The sequence below is a fragment of the Pseudorasbora parva genome, chromosome 11, assembly GCF_024679245.1.
Source record: "Pseudorasbora parva isolate DD20220531a chromosome 11, ASM2467924v1, whole genome shotgun sequence".
In the NCBI taxonomy this organism is placed as follows: Eukaryota; Metazoa; Chordata; class Actinopteri; order Cypriniformes; family Gobionidae; genus Pseudorasbora; species Pseudorasbora parva.
In genome coordinates this window covers 36,779,373-36,787,448 of record NC_090182.1, presented here as the reverse complement: position 1 = coordinate 36,787,448, position 8,076 = coordinate 36,779,373, and the positions used below count along the sequence as shown (strand labels likewise).

At 40.9% G+C, this 8,076-nt stretch overlaps 1 long non-coding RNA gene across 1 annotated transcript; it reads right to left on the bottom strand.

Moving 5' to 3' along the window:
- Positions 1 to 6,383: 6,383 nt before the first annotated feature.
- On the bottom strand, positions 6,384 to 7,616 carry LOC137092389 (uncharacterized). The gene is made up of 2 exons (XR_010908263.1): positions 7,265 to 7,616; positions 6,384 to 7,171 (listed from the first exon to the last, which is right to left on the bottom strand). It is a non-coding gene; the product is annotated as an uncharacterized lncRNA (long non-coding RNA).
- Between the last annotated feature and the right edge of the window lie 460 nt (positions 7,617 to 8,076).

The window sequence follows — 8,076 nt, the reverse complement described above, 5'->3', positions numbered from 1 at the left end:
GGTGGCTGTGGCCTTTTTCAGCAGGATAATGCACCCTGCCACAAAACAAAACCTGTCTGTCTGTCTATGGCATCCATCCATCTATCATTGCTTTCTTATCCCTTTCAAAGGCATTTATTAACATTAATATGAGATGCTAAAAAATCTCCTGTAATTCTGTCATTACTCTTTTCTAATTACTGAATGTCGGCATTGTGACAAGCTAACATGGCTGCCTTAGAGGCACTATTATAGATGTGGTCACTAATTAAACATAAAAACGGTGACAATGTGCTGCCGTTAGGCCCATTAGTGGGTACCAGAGGGCCTCTTTCTCTCGAAAACTGATTAATTAAAATCCAAAACTCCAGATAATTGGCATCAGAGTTGGTGCAGTTAACACCTTTGTCTAACAGCTGCTAAGACAATTAATCCAACCGAGCTCATTTAAAACACATTGTATATTTTGTCATGGCCATAAAGCATCATGGCCACAAAAAGTCTGCATAGCAACTTTGTTCTTGTATTGTTCGTGTGACCGGTATGACATTTTCAGTGGTTTAATCTTGTTACAATTTATTTTATTTCCAGTTGATGGGATTGTGAAATATCTGTTTCAGAGAGTCCTGAGAAGTTTGAAGTGAGTACCTAATTGATTTTGTTGCTTAGAGAGGAAACACCTTTTGGTAGAGTGGTTTTTCATGTGAACGTATGCCTTCAATCGGTGCAGGTAGACCTCTCCAAATTGTAGCTGAGGCAAAGTGGTGATTCCCGCATGGATGAAACTATATCGCTGCAGTTGGGCGCAGTTCTTATACAGCCACTGAACAATTCCATTACAGGCTTATCAGAGAGGTGCTGCACTCAAATCCCCAAATCTCTGGTGAGGAAAATAAAGAGAAAAGTTGCAGCTGTGATGTTTACAACAGCTATTATTTGATCAATTGTTTTCAAACTCTGAATTGTATATATCTGAAATATGTAATATATATATATATATATATATATATATATATATATATATATATATATATATATATATATATATATATATATATATATATATATATATATTAGGGCTGTAACTATACGCGTATTCATATTGAACCGTTCGGTACGAGGCTTTCGGTTCGGTACGCGGTACGCATTATGTACCGAACGGTTCTTGGTCTAATTAATTAGATTTGGAAAATAAAAAAGTATGTAAAATATAATATTATGCATTCAACAAGGAAGCCAATAACCAAAACGACGTAACAGGCAATGCCCCTGGCTAAGAGAAAAAAACAAAAAACAAATATTTTTTAGACTGCTCAGTCAGGTGCTCGCTTACTCAGTACACGCTGAATGCTCATTGCAAAATGGCTATTGCGTTTAACAGACCAGAAATAGAAGATCCTCCAATAACCAACGGGTCTGGTGTGTTGGTGAACTTTGGATTCTCTGTAAGCTATGATGGTGTTGGCAAGAGTGATGGATTAAAAAACAACGGTATGTCGCATTTGCTACATGATGGTACAGCAGCGGAAATACTCATGTCATGTCAGTCAACTCATTTACACCGACAACAAGACGATAAAAAGAATAAACAGCCACAAACTATCCCACAAACTATCCCCGCAGCATTTAGACCGACATTTCCAACTTATTCAAATGGCAAAAGACATTTATAGCCGCAGATATGAGACCTTACGCCCGTTTTACACAAACTCTGTCTGCAGTGCGTAGCCTATGCGGTGCGTATTTTTTCTGTAACATATGTGCAACATATGTGAAAGGACAACAGGGCGTGCGGCTCCTGCACCGCATACGCACTGCAAAACGCACCGCATATGCACTGCTGACAGAGTTTTAAGAACGTGCTTAAAGTAATTGAGCCCCGTTACAATGTTCCTTCATGAGCCCATTTCAGCCGGTAATTCCTGCTTTGTACTAAAAAACAAAAGCCCAAATAGAGAACCAATTGGCCAAAGCAACAGCGGTTGCTCTGACAACAGACGGCTGGACGTCAAGGGCTACACAAAGCTACCTGAATGTAACGGCACATTATATTACCAATGAATGGGAGCTGAACAGCCACGTTCTTCAGACACGCCCCTTGAGAGTCACACAAGTCAGGATTTGGCCAAACGGATGACAGAAGCAGTAGTGTGTGAAAAAAGTGTGGAGAGAGCTATTGTAAAGAGCTAATGTCTATTTCTGTAACTACATAGAAGATGGGTAAAGTATAGCTCCATCTTTGTTCAATGTAAACAAATTTTTTTTTAAATCATACTTTGTTAGTTTAAAAAAATTAAAAAACATTTATTTTTATTTTTGCTGTATCTAAAACGTAACGAACCGAACCGTGACACCAGTGTATCGTATCGAACCGTGAATTTTGTGAACCGTTACACCCCTAATATAAGCCCTTTTTTTAAAATTAGCATATTGTGATAAAGTTCATTATTTTCCATAATGTAAAGATCCAAATTAAACTTTCATATATTTTAGATTCATTAAACACCAACTGAAATATTTCAGGTCTTTTATTGTTTTAATACTGATGATTTTGGCATACAGCTCATGAAAACCCAAAATTCCTATCTCAAAAAATTAGCATATTTCATCCGACCAATAAAAGAAAAGTGTTTTTAATACAAAAAAGTCAACCTTCAAATAATTATGTTCAGTTATGCACTCAATACTTGGTCGGGAATCCTTTTGCAGAAATGACTGCTTCAATGCGGCGTGGCATGGAGGCAATCAGCCTATGGCACTGCGGAGTTGTTATGGAGGCCCAGGATGCTTCGATAGCGGCCTTAAGCTCATCCAGAGTGTTGGGTCTTGCATCTCTCAACTTTCTCTCCACAATATCCCACAGATTCTCTATGGGGTTCAGGTCAGGAGAGTTGGCAGGCCAATTGAGCACAGTAATACCATGGTCAGTAAACCATTTACCAGTGGTTTTGGCACTGTGAGCAGGTGCCAGGTCGTGCTGAAAAACGAAATCTTCATCTCCATAAAGCTTTTCAGCAGATGGAAGCATGAAGTGTTCCAAAATCTCCTGATAGCTAGCTGCATTGACCCTGCCCTTGATAAAACACAGTGGACCAACACCAGCAGCTGACATGGCACCCCAGACCATCACTGACTGTGGGTGTTTGACACTGGACTTCAGGCATTTTGGCATTTCCTTCTCCCCAGTCTTCCTCCAGACTCTGGCACCTTGATTTCCGAATGACATGCAACATTTGCTTTCATCCGAAAAAAGTACTTTGGACCGCTGAGCAACAGTCCAGTGCTGCTTCTCTGTAGCCCAAAATGGCTTGACCTGGGGAATGCGGCACCTGTAGCCCATTTCCTGCACACGCCTGTGCACGGGGGCTCTGGATGTTTCTACTCCAGACTCAGTCCACTGCTTCTGCAAGTCCCCCAAGGTCTGGAATCGGCCCTTCTCCACAGTCTTCCTCAATGTCCAGTCACCTCTTCTCGTTGTGCAGCGTTTTTCTCACGGTTCACGGGTTCATTGACTCGCCCTCGTGTTTGTTGTGAGGCGTGGTTAGGTTGAGCGCTGATATAATCAGCGTCAGCTGTGTGTCATTAGCGCTCTATTTAACGTGTGTGTTTGCGTGTCCTGTTTGTCAGTTCGTTGCAGGCGCTGGCCCGTTCTGTTCTCCGACTCTCTGGCTCCCTAGCCTGTGTTCCCGAGTTTTCCGTATCCGCCCTAGGAGGATTGTTCTCTGCCTTCCCCAGCCCACTGTGGTCCCTGCTTTGCCAGCCTGCCTGTGCCTGTCTTCAGTATTCGCCTATCATATTCACCGGTGTCCTTGTCACCTGCTGTCACCAGTTATTCGCCGGTGCGCGAATCGAGATGGACTGTGATTGTAGTTATTGAGATTGAGTTCGACTTTACCGCATAGTGCTGGAGGTTCCTGAAAATCTACCAAATAAAACTTCTTTGCACTTGCACTTGGGTCTTCTGCCTTTCTTCCAGGTTACCCTGACAGTTTCTGCCACAATTTTTCCTTCCCAGTGAGGTGCCTTGATACAGCACTATGGGAACAGCCTATTCATTCAGAAATTTATTTCTGTGTCTTACCCTCTCGCTTGAGGGTGTCAATGATGTCCTTCTGGACAGGGTCGGGTCGGCAGTCTTACCCATGATTGCGGTTTTGAGTAATGAACCAGATTGGGAGCTTTTAAAAGCCTCAGGAATCTCTTGCAGGTGTTTAGAGTTAATTAGTTGATTCAGATGATTAGGTTAATAGCTCGATTAGAGTACCTTTTCATGATATGTTTTTTTTTTTTTTGAGATTTTGGGATATATATATGTGTGTGTGTGTGTGTTTGAAAATTGTTTTAGCTTTCCACTTTAAGTGATTTTTATTTATTTATTTTTTCTCCAGAAATTAGCGCCATCATTTGTGAGTATTCTCTGCTTTATTAATGTCTGCTGCTTTAGACAGCCTTGGAATTGTAAAGTCTATATTTACTCTTTGCAGGCAGACTGTCCTTGAAGGACTATGGTGGTCGTGCTCAGAATTGAACCTTTTTTTCTTTCTTTTTTTGAGCGAAAGAAGGAAAAGGGTAAAAATGTAGCAGCAGATGTATTTCTTGTTTTGCAGGCACAGACAACACTGGGCCAGTTACCTGAAGTGTGTTCTGTTACAACACATGAGGAACAGATACTCTTCAGTGTTGCTTGAACACTCCCAAGGATTCTTAATACATTTTTTCTTTCACCCATAAGCATGTTTTTAGAGCACCATTTATTAATTTTTTAGAAAACACCATTTCAAATTTAACAAATGATTCCACTCTTATTACATTCTAAATGTGTATTAAACTGAATTTAAGCTGTAAATCCACCCTTAGGCGCTTTGTGCTCAATGCAGGATTGGTTTGCAGGGTCAAGGAAGTGTACATACTCAGAAATATAATTACTGTTCATGTCTTCTAGCACACCACATTAAAAATAGCAATGGAGAGTTAAAAAAATAGAATATGAGAAAACAGAACAAAGATAAAGAGGACCTAATATGTGGATTTTATTATTATTATTATTGTAAGGAATTGATTCGGATCAAATAATTTAAAGGGGTATTAAATTACAGTGAAAGGAACCGTGATACATATTAAATGATTCAAAATTAATATTTAACACTTTATCAACTATTCGTCCAGCGATACATTGAAATTAGAGTACACTATCAATCTTGAATCGGGATATTACCCGTTACAACAGCAATAATATGAATTTTATGTTCACTGTTTGTGAGCTTAGGTAACACAATCGATCAGTTTGAGGCAGTAACTTATAAACACATACCCAAAGACACTTGTATAGATGAAAAAGGTAAACAAAAGTTTATTGGACTATTCTAAACACACAGAAACTAACAAAAACACACATTCATACAGTTACTGGGAAAGGGAGGTTTGTTAATGGAAAGGAGTGAAGTCCCAATGATTTCTTAGCCACAACCTGAGAATCAATATACTAGCAGGTCAATCTTAGTTTGCTCGCTTTAGTCGCTTAGATACAATGCTTCTACGAGCATGGGTTCCTCTTAGCACTGCATGGCTCGGCTGGTGGTCAGTTGTTGTGGTCAAAGGGGCAAATAGTTGGTTTTGCGGGGTGAAAAGCCGGATCCTGGATGGCGTTAGCTGGTTGTTACGCGACGGGCGTCTCTGTGGTGCCATTGCGCGGACTCCAGGAACTTTTCTACAGCAAGGTTTAGACACAGTTTTGGCGTGTGGTGATGATGAAGAGCTCTGGGTAGCTCGGAGGATGCTGTGTGCAGGCAGGAAAGGCCCACACGATCAAAGCAGAAGTCACAGCAAAACCATGGCAGTCAGTAAAGCACGAAGCAAAACAAAAAAGCAAAGCTATCTTGTTGCCCGGGAGATTTAAAGAGGCCCCAAAGTCCCTCCTTGGGGGCGTCTCTGGCCAATGAGATATTGTTGTAGGCGGGTGTCCTGCCCACTTCTCCTCTTCATGCATATCATTATTGTAATGTCTGATTAAACACTTTTAAGGACCCAACTTTCCTATTGTGATCACAGTACATTTTACACAAATTTACCTTGCATCAAAATGACGAGAATCATTTATCCATCACATAGACATCAAACAGCTTGCTATTCCCATGATGGGAGTAGAAGATAGTAAAGATTCATATGTCTCGCGTACAGAGAAACTTTACAAGTTACATGAAAATATAAATATACCTTGTGTGGCATGAGCCGGGGAGAACTGTACAGCTTGACACACACAAGCTCAAGTTTAACTACTTATAGAAAATGCGACTACACCACCTGGGAGGGTTTCACCCAGGAAATAGAATTAAACCCCACAATTTGTTATTAGGTCACACAGGTTCGACTCTCTTATAAAGAAATGTGGGCAGGAAACGTGGGCATCATATAAAAATACAAAAGTTTTATTCACAAATTGAATTCAAGATAAACAAATCACTTAAAATCAGCTCTGATATGTGCCATTCATAACAGCACTCTTTCTGGTGACTACAACAAATTAACACAAACGGACAAGAAAGAAAAGAAACGTTAAACAAAACCCAGTTACACAATTTCCAAATAAACAAAACAAAACAAAATAGAATATAATTAATTACAGGGCTGGGGTTACCCACCGGAGTGATTGCTACACTAGTAATCCAAAAATCACACTTCCACACCACCGTGAACTCAGATCACACACTCGTATACTTCAGAAGTGTCACACGTCAAACGTTGTAGCAGCACCACCACCACCACCACAAAGATCATTCACCCGTGGGACCCCAGCTCCTGAAAAAAAATCATAAACAAAATAAGTCTCACAAACAAATGAATAAAAGACAAAGTCACAATTCCACCATAAACGATGGTCAACAGTCACCACAGTACCGTACAGGTGACAACATAGAAATCTTGAAAAGGAAAACAACAAAAACTCATTAAAAGTTTGGGGGACAGGTCTCAGAAAGGAGCACCCACGTTGACCTTGGGCCAGCTCCAACAACAGCACGATCCTCCACCCCAAAAGTAACCCAAAAAAAAGATGATATGATTAAAAACTAAATCACAGAAACCAGAGGCAGCAGCAGAAGTCCCCCTAAATAGTTGTAATCCGATGTCGTTAGTACGGCACGCAAAAAAAGGAAAAACCAGGCAGTAATAAACAGCCAGGACGAAAGGGAGAATCCTATAACAAATATAAACACAAACAAACAGGATTATTATAAAATCGCGCATCACATGCCCAAATTCCCCACCCGGTAAACCCAACAAAACTTACCCAACACGGATAGATGAGTTTTACAATCAGTTCACCACTCAGGATACACAGCCTTCAAATAACCCGCCGGTAAACTGAAGTACAGGGACTGCACATTACTCAAACCACCCGCCCCTCAGTGAAGCTAGACATCGTTTACTTTAAAACTTCCTCCTACCTGAAGGGAGGGCAGAAATCGCATCCAAAACAGCATCCGACGGAGAGACACAATTGAGGAAAAGACAGGCTGGTGTACAACAAGCAAACGATTAGTACAATGGAAAATAAGTTAGCAAAATGCTACGTGCTAACAGCACATACCTAGAACCGCTGAAGCAAACCGACAACAAGGGGAGGATACGGACGTGACGCATCCCAGCCTCAAGCCAATCAGCCTTTAAATAGTACATACTCGCTACTGATTGGTGGACATAAGTGTCAATCACCACCCTTACCTCATTCATACGGTCACACTTGGTTTAAGTCGCAATTGGGTGGATTAATTCATGTTATTGAATCTATGGTTTAAGTCAACTCCTCATTTCTGCATTGGTGTGAGGTCTTTGTTTGATGTTCAAAGAGCCTTTGGAATGCGCGGGTCGAGAAAGGAGGGGCACAACGAGATGTCCTGTAAAAGCTCTTAGCGGCTCTGTGTCCCGATAACGATTTGAATTTATGCCTGTCGGTAATAAATGAGTTCCTTCTTCGTGAGGTTCTACTCACTGTTATGCTTGTAGAACAAAGAGGAAACATGTCATGTGACTCATCTTGTCCTTGTGCTGGTTTTGAGATAACGCAGGTAAAGGGGGAGAGCTGTTGTCTCTGGGCCAGTT